The sequence below is a fragment of the Squalius cephalus genome, assembly GCF_949319135.1.
Source record: "Squalius cephalus genome assembly, chromosome: 12".
NCBI classification, from domain to species: Eukaryota; Metazoa; Chordata; class Actinopteri; order Cypriniformes; family Leuciscidae; genus Squalius; species Squalius cephalus.
In genome coordinates, this window is record NC_137133.1 from 37717943 (window position 1) to 37731321 (window position 13379).

Genomic DNA, 13379 nt, shown 5'->3' on the forward strand with positions numbered 1-13379 from the left:
TTCCTAAAGCCACCGAGTGTTGATGGCACGGGTGCGAGGGCCCTTTCATCGCTGCTTGCAGCTTTAATTATTATTATTATTATTCTTCTCCGCATTTAATTGCATTTTTGAGGGCCTAAACATGCTCGAAAACTCACGAAACTTTGCACACGCGTCAGAACTGGCGAAAATTTACATCTGATATAGGTTTCAGAATTGGACGGGGCAAAATGGCTCGATAGCGCCACCTATAAAAGTTCAACGGAGTGCGCCTCCCGCAACGTTCCACGTACGTGCACGAAATTCGGTACATACATGTAATGACCTAATACCTACAAAAAAGTCTCTTGGAGCATAGCCCTAAACACAACAAGAAGTCAGCCATTTTGAACTTCCTCTCAGATTTTTGTGCAGTTTTTGCCATTTTCAGGCCTCGTACTTTAACGAACTCCTCCTACAGTTTTAATCTGATCATCTTCAAATTTGGTGAGTGTAATCTTAAGGCCTTTGCGACGTTAAATTGCGAAGATCTTGAGTTTTCGTCAAAGGGCGGGTCCTCGGCGGCCTGACAAATTTCGATGTTTCGCCATGAAACAGGAAGTTGCTGTAACTCAGGCATGGAATGTCCAATCTGCCCCAAACTTCACACTTTTGATAAGCGTTCTGTCCTGAACACATGACCATGCTCATATTCAGTTACAGTCATAGCGCCACCTGCTGGCAACAGGAAGTGACATGTTTAACACTGATATGGACTCCTAATAACATATAAAAAAGTGCCAGCAAGTGCTAAACATGCTAACAACATAATAGAAGCATGCTAAAACATGCTAGCAAACTCTTAGCTAAGTGCTAAAGCATGCTATTATTGCAATTAAATAGGAATTTGCTGTAACTCAGGCATGGAATGTCCAATCTGCCCCAAACTTCACACTTTTGATAAGCGTTCTGTCCTGAACACATCTACATGAGAAAATTCAGTTATAGTAATAGCGCCACCTACTGGTAACAGGAAGTGACATGTTTAACACTCTTGTGGTCTCCTAATAACATATAAAAAAGAGCCAACAAGTGTTAAACAGGTTAGCAACATACTAGAAACATGCTAGCAAACACTTAGCTAAGTGCTAAAGCATGCTATTACTGCAATTAAATAGGAATTTGCTGTAACTCAGGCATGTAATGTCCAATCTGCCCCAAACTTCACACATTTGATAAGAATCATGGCCTGATCACATGTCTATGCTCAAATTCAGTTATAGTAATAGCACCACCTACTGGCAACAGGAAGTGACATGTTTAACACTTTGATGCCGTTCTAGCAACATGTTAAAAATGCCATTGAGTTCTATACATGCTAGAAACATGTTAAAACATGCTAGCAGTACTTAGCTAAGTGCTAAACCATGCTAATTCAATGAAACAGGACTTTGTTGTTACTCAAGAAGGCAATGTACAATCTACCCCAAACTTCACACGTTTGATAAGAGTTATCTCTTGAACACATGTCCATGCTCATATTTAGTTATAGTCATAGCGCCACCTGCTGGCAACAGGAAGTGACGTTTAACACTGTTCTTGACTCCTAATAACATATAAAAAAATGCAAGTAGGTGCTAAACATCCTACCAACATACTAGAGACTTGCTAAAACATACTAGCAAACACTTAGCTAAGTGCTAAAGAATGATATTACTGCAATTAAATATGAATTTGCTGTAACTCAGGCAAGGAATGTCCAATCTGCCCCAAACTTCACACTTTTGATAAGCGTTCTGTCCTGAACACATGATCATGCTTACAGTCATAGCGCCACCTGCTGGCAGCAGGAAGTGACATGTTTAACACTGTTATGGACTCCTAATAACATATAAAAAAGTGCCAGCAAGTGCTAAACATGCTAACAACATACTAGAAACATGCTAAAACATGCTAGCAAACTCTTAGCTAAGTGCTAAAGCATGCTATTATTGCAATTAAATAGGAATTTGCTGTAATTCAGGCATGGAATGTCCAATCTGCCCCAAACTTCACACATTTGATAAGAATCATGGCCTGAACACATGTCTATGCTCAAATTCAGTTATAGTAATAGCGCCACCTACTGGCAACAGGAAGTGACATGTTTAACACTTTTATGCCGTTCTAGCAACATGTTAAAAATGCCATTGAGTTCTAAACATGCTAGAAACATGTTAAAACATGCTAACAATGCTTAGCTAAGTGCTAAAGAATGTTAATTCAATGAAACATGACTTTGTTGTTACTCAAGAAGGCAATGTCCAATTTGCACCAAACTTCACACGTTTGATAAGAGTTCTGTCCTGAACACACATCCATGCTCATATTCAGTTATAGCCATAACGCCACCTACTGGCAACAGAAACTGACATGGTTAACACCGTAATGCAGTACTAACCACATAATTATTGTGTACTAAGCATGCTAGAAACAGACTAAACATGCTAGCAACACTTAGCTGAGTCATGAAGCATGCTATTATCACCATTATACAAAACATTTTGTAACTGACTTTGACATACTCTTACTATATATACCTCCTTAAATGTACATTTCCCAACCATGCTCTGTCTTCCTAAAGCCACCGAGTGTTGATGGCACGGGTGCGAGGGCCCTTTCATCGCTGCTTGCAGCTTTAATTAGGGCCCGAGCACCGATGGTGTGAGGACCCTCTTGGAATTGCTCTGTTTATTATTAGGGCCCGAGCACCGATGGTGTGAGGACCCTCTTGGAATTGCTCTGTTTATTATTAGGGCCCGAGCACCGATGGTGTGAGGACCCTCTTGGAATTGCTCTGTTTATTAGGGCCCGAGCACCGATGGTGTGAGGACCCTCTTGGAATTGCTCTGTTTATTATTATTATTATTATTCTTCTCCGCATTGAATTGCATTTTTGAGGGCCTAAACATGCGCGAAAACTCACGAAACTTTGCACACGCGTCAGAACTGGCGAAAATTTACATCTGATATAGGTTTCAGAATTGGACGGGGCAAAATGGCTCGATAGCGCCACCTATAAAAGTTCAACGGAGTGCGCCTCCTGCAACGTTCCACGTACGTGCACGAAATTCGGTACATACGTGTAATGACCTAATACCTACAAAAAAGTCTCTTGGAGCATAGCCCTAAACACAACAGGAAGTCAGCCATTTTGAACTTCCTCTCAGATTTTTGTGCAGTTTTTGCCATTTTCAGGCCTCGTACTTTAACGAACTCCTCCTACAGTTTTAATCTGATCATCTTCAAATTTGGTGAGTGTAATCTTAAGGCCTTTGCGACGTTAAATTGCGAAGATCTTGAGTTTTCGTCGAAGGGCGGGTCCTCGGCGGCCTTACAAATTTCGATGTTTCGCCATGAAACAGGAAGTTGCTGTAACTCAGGCATGGAATGTCCAATCTCCCCCAAACTTCACACGTTTGATAAGAGTTCTGTCCTGAACACATGGCCATGCTCATATTCAGTTATAGTCATAGCGCCACCTGCTGGCAACAGGAAGTGACATGTTTAACACTGTTATGGACTCCTAATAACATATAAAAAAGTGCCAGCAAGTGCGAAACATGCTAACAACATACTAGAAGCATGCTAAAACATGCTAGCAAACTCTTAGCTAAGTGCTAAAGCATGCTATTATTGCAATTAAATAGGAATTTGCTGTAACTCAGGCATGGAATGTCCAATCTGCCCCAAACTTCACACTTTTGATAAGCGTTCTGTCCTGAACACATCTACATGATAATATTCAGTTATAGTAATAGCGCCACCTACTGGCAACAGGAAGTGTCATGTTTAACACGTTGATGCCATTCTAGCAACATGTTAAAAATGCCATTGAGGTCTAAACATGCTAGAAACATGTTAAAACATGCTAGCAATACTTAGCTAAGTGCTAAAGCATGCTAATTCAATGAAACAGGATGTTGTTGTTACTCAAGAAGGCAATGTCCAATATGCGCCAAACTTCACACTTTTAATAAACGTTCTGTCCTGAACACATGACCATGCTCATATTCAGTTACAGTCATAGTGCCACCTGCTGGCAACAGGAAGTGACATGTTAAACACTGTTGTGGACATATAAAAACATATAAAAAAAGTGCCAGCAAGTGCTAAACATGCTAACAACATACTAGAAACATGCTAAAACATGCTAGCAAACACTTAGCTAAGTGCTAAAGCATGCTATTGCTGCAATTAAATAGGAATTTGCTGTAACACAGGCATGGAATGTCCAATCTGCCCCAAACTTCACACGTTTGATAAGAGTCATGGCCTGAACACATCTACATGAGAATATTCAGTTATAGTAATAGCGCCACCTGCTGTCAACAGGAAGTGACATGTTTAACACTGTTGTGGTCTCCTAATAACATATATAAAAGAGCCAGCAAGTGCTAAACAGGTTAGCAACATACTAGAAACATGCTAGCAAACACTTAGCTAAGTGATAAAGCATGCTATTACTGCAATTAAATAGGAATTTGCTGTAACTCAGGCATGGAACGTCCAATCTGCCCCAAACTTCACATGTTTGATAAGAATCATGGCCTGAACGCATGCCTATGCTCAAATTCAGTTATAGTAATAGCGCCACCTACTGGCAACAGGAAGTGACATGTTTAACACGTTGATGCCGTTCTAGCAACATGTTAAAAATGCCATTGAGTTCTAAACATGCTAGAAACATATTAAAACATGCTAGCAATACTTAGCTAAGTGCTAAAGCATGCTAATTCAATGAAACAGGACTTTGTTGTTACTCAAGAAGGCAATGTACAATCTACCCCAAACGTCACACGTTTGATAAGAGTTATCTCTTGAACACATGTCCATGCTCATATTTAGTTATAGTCATAGCGCCACCTGCTGGCAACAGGAAGTGACGTTTAACACTGTTCTTGACTCCTAATAACATATACAAAAATGCCAGTAGGTGCTAAACATCCTACCAACATACTAGAGACATGCTAAAACATAATAGCAAACACTTAGCTAAGTGCTAAAGAATGATATTACTGCAATTAAATATGAATTTGCTGTAACTCAGGCATGGAATGTCCAATCTGCCCCAAACTTCACACTTTTGATAAGCGTTCTGTCCTGAACACATGACCATGCTTATATTCAGTTACAGTCATAGCGCCACCTGCTGGCAACAGGAAGTGACATGTTTAACACTGTTGTGGACTCCTAATAACATATAAAAAAGTGCCAGCAAGTGTTAAACATGCTAACAACATACTAGAAACATGCTAAAACATGCTAGCAAACTCTTAGCCAAGTGCTAAAGCATGCTATTATTGCAATTAAATAGGAATTTGCTGTAACTCAGGCATGGAATGTCCAATCTGCCCCAAACTTCACACTTTTGATAAGAGTCATGGCCTGAACACATCTACATGAGAATGTTCAGTTATAGTAATAGCGCCACCAACTGGCAACAGGAAGTGACATGTTTAACACGTTGATGCCGTTCTAGCAACATGTTAAAACATGCTAACAATGCTTAGCTAAGTTCTAAAGAATGCTAATTCAATGAAACATGACTTTGTTGTTACTCAAGAAGGCAATGTCCAATTTGCACCAAACTTCACATGTTTGATAAGAGTTCTGTCCTGAACACACATCCATGCTCATATTCAGTTATAGTCATAACGCCACCTACTGGCAACAGAAACTGACATGGTTAACACAGTAATGCAGTACTAACCACATAATTATTGTGTACTAAGCATGCTAGAAACAAACTGAACATGCTAGCAACACTTAGCTGAGTCATGAAGCATGCTATTATCACCATTATACAAAACATTTTGTAACTGACTTTGACATACTCTTACTATATATACCTCCTTAAATGTACATTTCCCAACCATGCTCTGCCTTCCTAAAGCCACCGAGTGTTGATGGCACGGGTGCGAGGGCCCTTTCATCGCTGCTTGCAGCTTTAATTATTATTATTCTTCTTCTTCTCCGCATTGAATTGCATTTTTGAGGGCCTAAACATGCGCGAAAACTCACGAAACTTTGCACACGCGTCAGAACTGGCGAAAATTTACATCTGATATAGGTTTCAGAATTGGACGGGGCAAAACGGCTCGATAGCGCCACCTATAAAAGTTCAACGGAGTGCGCCTCCCGCAACGTTCCACGTACGTGCACGAAATTCGGTACATACATGTAATGACCTAATACCTACAAAAAAGTCTCTTGGAGCATAGCCCTAAACACAACAGGAAGTCAGCCATTTTGAACTTCCTCTCAGATTTTTGTGCAGTTTTTGCTATTTTCAGGCCTCGTACTTTAACGAACTCCTCCTACAGTTTTAATCTGATCATCTTCAAATTTGGTGAGTGTAATCTTAAGGCCTTTGCGACGTTAAATTGCGAAGATCTTGAGTTTTCGTCAAAGGGCGGGTCCTCGGCGACCTGACAAATTTCGATGTTTCGCCATGAAACAGGAAGTTGCTGTAACTCAGGCATGGAATGTCCAATCTGCCCCAAACTTCACACTTTTGATAAGCGTTCTGTCCTGAACACATGACCATGCTCATATTCAGTTACAGTCATAGCGCCACCTGCTGGCAACAGGAAGTGACATGTTTAACACTGTTATGGACTCCTAATAACATATAAAAAAGTGCCAGCAAGTGCTAAACATGCTAACAACATACTAGAAGCATGCTAAAACATGCTAGCAAACTCTTAGCTAAGTGCTAAAGCATGCTATTATTGCAATTAAATAGGAATTTGCTGTAACTCAGGCATGGAATGTCCAATCTGCCCCAAACTTCACACTTTTGATAAGCGTTCTGTCCTGAACACATCTACATGAGAACATTCAGTTATAGTAATAGCGCCACCTACTGGTAACAGGAAGTGTCATGTTTAACACGTTGATGCCATTCTAGCAACATGTTAAAAATGCCATTGACTTCTAAACATGCTAGAAACATGTTAAAACATGCTAGCAATACTTAGCTAAGTGCTAAAGCATGCTAATTCAATGAAACAGGATGTTGTTGTTACTCAAGAAGGCAATGTCCAATCTGCGCCAAACTTCACACTTTTAATAAACATTCTGTCCTGAACACATGACCATGCTCATATTCAGTTACAGTCATAGTGCCACCTGCTGGCAACAGGAAGTGACATGTTAAACACTGTTGTGGACATATAAAAACGTATAAAAAAAGTGCCAGCAAGTGCTTAACATGCTAACAACATACTAGAAACATGCTAAAACATGCTAGCAAACACTTAGCTAAGTGTTAAAGCATGCTATTGCTGCAATTAAATAGGAATTTGCTGTAACACAGGCATGGAATGTCCAATCTGCCCCAAACTTCACACGTTTGATAAGAGTCATGGCCTGAACACGTGTCTATGCTCAAATTCAGTTATAGTAATAGCGCCACCTACTGGCAACAGGAAGTGACATGTTTAACACTCTTGTGGTCTCCTAATAACATATAAAAAAGAGCCAGCAAGTGCTAAACAGGTTAGCAACATACTAGAAACATGCTAGCAAACACTTAGCTAAGTACTAAAGCATGCTATTACTGCAATTAAATAGGAATTTGCTGTAACTCAGGCATGGAATGTCCAATCTGCCCCAAACTTCACACGTTTGATAAGAATCATGGCCTGAACACATGTCTATGCTAAAATTCAGTTATAGTAATAGCGCCACCTACTGGCAACAGGAAGTGACATGTTTAACACATTGATGCCGTTCTAGCAACATGTTAAAAATGCCATTGAGTTCTAAACATGCTAGAAACATATTAAAACATGCTAGCAATACTTAGCTAAGTGCTAAAGCATGCTGATTCAATGAAACAGGACTTTGTTGTTACTCAGGAAGGCAATGTAAGAGTTATCTCTTGAGTTATCTCTTATCTCTTGAACACATGTCCATGCTCATATTTAGTTAGTCATAGCGCCACCTGCTGGCAACATGAAGTGACGTTTAACACTGTTCTTGACTCCTAATAACATAAAAAAATGCCAGTAGGTGCTAAACATCCTACCAACATACTAGAGACATGTTAAAACATACTAGCAAACACTTAGCTAAGTGCTAAAGAATGATATTACTGCAATTAAATATGAATTTGCTGTAACTCAGGCATGGAATATCCAATTTGCCCCAAACTTCACACGTTTGATAAGAGTTCTGTACTGAACACATGACCATGCTCATATTCAGTTATAGTCATAATGCCACCTGCTGGCAACAGGAAGTGACGTTTAACACTATTGTGGTCTCCTAATAACATAAAAAAGTGCCAGCAGGTGTTAAACAGGCTAGCAACATACTAGAAAGATGCTAAAACATGCTATCAAACACTTAGCTAAGTGCTAAAGCATGCTATTATTGCAATTAAATAGGAATTTGCTGTAACTCAGGCATGGAATGTCCAATCTGCCCCAAACTTCACACTTTTGATAAGAGTCATGGCCTGAACACATCTACATGAGAATGTTCAGTTATAGTAATAGCGCCACCTACTGGCAACAGGAAGTGACATGTTTAACACGTTGATGCCGTTCTAGCAACATGTTAAAAATGCCATTGAGTTCTAAACATGCTAGAAACATGTTAAAACATGCTAACAATGCTTAGCTAAGTGCTAAAGAACGCTAATTCAATGAAACATGACTTTGTTGTTACTCAAGAAGGCAATGTCCAATTTGCACCAAACTTCACACGTTTGATAAGAGTTCTGTCCTGAACACACATCCATGCTCATATTCAGTTATAGTCATAACGCAACCTACTGGCAACAGAAACTGACATGGTTAACACAGTAATGCAGTACTAACCACATAATTATTGTGTACTAAGCATGCTAGAAACAGACTAAACATGCTAGCAACACTTAGCTGAGTCATGAAGCATGCTATTATCACCATTATACAAAACATTTTGTAACTGACTTTGACATACTCTTACTATATATACCTCCTTAAATGTACATTTCCCAACCATGCTCTGTCTTCCTAAAGCCACAGAGTGTTGATGGCACGGGTGCGAGGGCCCTTTCATCGCTGCTTGCAGCTTTAATTATTAGGGCCCGAGCACCGATGGTGAGAGGACCCTATTGTTTTTGCTCCGTTTATTATTATTCTTCTTCTTCTTCTCCAAAGTGAATCGCTTTTTAGAGGGCCTAAACATGCTCGAAAACTCATGAAACTTTGCACACGCTTCAGAAGTGGTGAAAATTTACGTGTGATATGGTTTTCAGAATTGGGGGGGGCAAATTCGGTAAATTATTGCCCCCACATTTTGCCCCGGCTCCTGGTTTCATGTACAGGTATGAAATTTGGTACATACATGTAATGACCCAATACCTACAGAAAAGTCTCTTGGAGCATAGCCCTAAACACAACAGGAAGTGAGCTATTTTGAACTTCCTCCTAGATTTTGGGCATTTTTCGGAATTTCCTGATGTTGTACTTTAACGAACTCCTCCTACAGATTTGATTTGATCCTCTTCAAATTTGGTGAGTGTAATCTTAAGGCCTTTGTGACGTTAAATTGCGAAGATCTAGAGTTTTCGTCGAAGGGTGTGCCCTCGGCGGCCTGACAAACGTTCACCCAATTTCGGCCTTCTGGTGATATACATGATCAGATAAGTTCAATATTAATGTTGAATGCAGTTCCGATGTTGCTAGGCAACCACAGACAGCCTGCAGTAGCTCAGCCATACAATTTCCAATCTGTCCCAAACTTCACATGTTTGATAAGAGTCCTGTCCTGAACACATGACCATGCTCATATTTGGTTATAGCAATAGCGCCATCTGCTGGTAGCAGGAAGTGTGGCAAATACAAAACATGCTCGAAAAATCATGAAACTTTGCACACGCCTCAGAAGTGGTGAAAATTTACGTGTGATATGGTTTTCAGAATTGGGGGGGGCAAATTCGGTAAATTATTGCCCCCACATTTTGCCCCGGCTCCTGGTTTCACGTACAGGTATGAAATTTGGTACATGCATGTATTGACCCAATACCTACAGAAAAGTCTCTTGGAGCATAGCCCTAAACACAACAGGAAGTGATCTATTTTGAACTTCCTCCAAGATTTTGGACATTTTTCGTAATTTCCTGATGTTGTACTTTAACGTACTCCTCCTACAGTTTTGATCTGATCCTCTTCAAATTTGGTGAGTGTAATCTTAAGGCATTTCCTAAAGGCGCCGGGTGGCGGTGGCAGGGGTGCGAGGGCCCTTTTCATCGCTGCTTGCAGCTTTAATTATTATTATTATTATTATTCTTCTCCGCATTTAATTGCATTTTTGAGGGCCTAAACATGCTCGAAAACTCACGAAACTTTGCACACGCGTCAGAACTGGCGAAAATTTACATCTGATATAGGTTTCAGAATTGGACGGGGCAAAATGGCTCGATAGCGCCACCTATAAAAGTTCAACGGAGTGCGCCTCCCGCAACTTTCCACGTACGTGCACGAAATTCGGTACATACATGTAATGACCTAATACCTACAAAAAAGTCTCTTGGAGCATAGCCCTAAACCCAACAGGAAGTCAGCCATTTTGAACTTCCTCCCAGATTTTTGTGCAGTTTTTGACATTTTCAGGCCTCGTACTTTAACGAACTCCTCCTACAGTTTTAATCTGATCATCTTCAAATTTGGTGAGTGTAATCTTAAGGCCTTTGCGACGTTAAATTGCGAAGATCTTGAGTTTTCGTCGAAGGGCGGGTCCTCGGCGGCCTGACAAATTTTGATGTTTCGCCATGAAACAGGAAGTTGCTGTAACTCAGGCATGGAATGTCCAATCTGCCCCAAACTTCACACATTTGATTAGAGTTCTGTCCTGAACACATGACCATGCTCATATTCAGTTATAGTCATAGCGCCACCTGCTGGCAACAGGAAGTGACATGTTTAACACTGTTATGGACTCCTAATAACATATAAAAAAGTGCCAGCAAGTGCTAAACATGCTAACAACATACTAAAAGCATGCTAAAACATGCTAGCAAACTCTTAGCTAAGTGCTAAAGCATGCTATTATTGCAATTAAATAGGAATTTGCTGTAACTCAGGCATGGAATGTCCAATCTGCCCCAAACTTCACACTTTTGATAAGCGTTCTGTCCTGAACATATCTACATGAGAATATTCAGTTATAGTAATAGCGCCACCTACTGGTAACAGGAAATGTCATGTTTAACACGTTGATGCCATTCTAGCAACATGTTAAAAATGCCATTGACTTCTAAACATGCTAGAAACATGTTAAAACATACTAGCAATACTTAGCTAAGTGCTAAAGCATGCTAATTCAATGAAACAGGACTTTGTTGTTACTCAAGAAGGCAATGTACAATCTACCCCAAACGTCACACGTTTGATAAGAGTTATCTCTTGAACACATGTCCATGCTCATATTTAGTTATAGTCATAGCGCCACCTGCTGGCAACAGGAAGTGACGTTTAACACTGTTCTTGACTCCTAATAACATATAAAAAAATGCCAGTAGGTGCTAAACATCCTACCAACATACTATAGACATGCTAAAACATACTAGAAAACACTTAGCTAAGTGCTAAAGAATGATATTACTGCAATTAAATATGAATTTGCTGTAACTCAGGCATGGAATGTCCAATCTGCCCCAAACTTCACACTTTTGATAAGCGTTCTGTCCTGAACACATGACCATGCTTATATTCAGTTACAGTCATAGCGCCACCTGCTGGCAACAGGAAGTGACATGTTTAACACTGTTATGGACTCCTAATAACATATAAAAAAGTGCCAGCAAGTGTTAAACATGCTAACAACATACTAGAAACATGCTAAAACATGCTAGCAAACTCTTAGCCAAGTGCTAAAGCATGCTATTATTGCAATTAAATAGGAATTTGCTGTAACTCAGGCATGGAATGTCCAATCTGCCCCAAACTTCACACTTTTGATAAGAGTCATGGCCTGAACACATCTACATGAGAATGTTCAATTATAGTAATAGCGCCACCAACTGGCAACAGGAAGTGACATGTTTAACACGTTGATGCCGTTCTAGCAACATGTTAAAAATGCCATTGAGTTCTAAACATGCTAGAAACATGTTAAAACATGCTAACAATGCTTAGCTAAGTGCTGAAGCATGCTAATTCAATGAAACATGACTTTGTTGTTACTCAAGAAGGCAATGTCCAATTTGCACCAAACTTCACACGTTTGATAAGAGTTCTGTCCTGAACACACATCCAAGCTCATATTCAGTTATAGTCATAACGCCACCTACTGGCAACAGAAACTGACATGGTTAACACAGTAATGCAGTACTAACCACATAATTATTGTGTACTAAGCATGCTAGAAACACACTAAACATGCTAGCAACACTTAGCTGAGTCATGAAGCATGCTATTATCACCATTATACAAAACATTTTGTAACTGACTTTGACATACTCTTACTATATATACCTCCTTAAATGTACATTTCCCAACCATGCTCTGTCTTCCTAAAGCCACCGAGTGTTGATGGCACGGGTGCGAGGGCCCTTTCATCGCTGCTTGCAGCTTTAATTTCTTTCTATTTTTCATCTTTTTTTAATAATTTTTTTCTTTTGTCTTTTTTTGTCTTTCTTTTTCTTTTCTTTTTTCTTTTTTTTTTAAATATATATTTGTAATTTTCATTTTCTTTTCTTGTTTTGGTGTGACTATGACCTGTGAAGCGTTTGCATAATACAGCCTTCATGTCCCCATCAAACGTGTCTGTGTTTCTCATAAATGTTTTTTATGCATCAAAATCCATTTCATTAGTTTTATCCAGGGCAATCTCAGTATAGTATCTTTTATTTTTGTCTAAAGTGACTTTGAATGTATTTTAGGTATCAGTTGATTCATTCCCTGGAAAGAAACCGAAATCTGCAAGCATATACAATTTTACATGACACAAGCAATCAGAAAAATATATATTTCTAGGCATTTTGCTCAAAAGTTATAAACCAGAAAGTGAATTTTTGAGCGCTAAAGGCTTTGATGGACGTGCAGCAGATCATAATGAAACACATTCACAGTCCTCTCTCTCTGTTGTGTGTTTCTCTTCTCTCCACCTCCGTTTCTCTCAGTTTTTTCACTCCTGTTATTCCCGAGCGGAGCTTCATCCCTCATGCGTGAGATCTCGGCGCCGGCGGCTCACGTGGACGGGTTTCGCTCGCATACGATAAACGCAACGAGACCCGCGACTGATGAAATATTTAAACGTGGAAAACCTCATTACTTGCAGCACTGTAATTACACTGGTGAAACTGTGGCATTAGTCACATCTGGAGTTTAGTCGCGGCACATGCCCTGCGGAGGGAAACACCTTCACAAACACACTCGTCTGAA

The 13379-nt window shown here is 39.9% G+C and overlaps 1 protein-coding gene across 1 annotated transcript in view; it reads left to right on the forward strand.

Moving 5' to 3' along the window:
* The window catches only part of fig4a (FIG4 phosphoinositide 5-phosphatase a), a 127648-nt gene that overhangs the window by 106818 nt on the left and 7451 nt on the right, over positions 1–13379 (forward strand).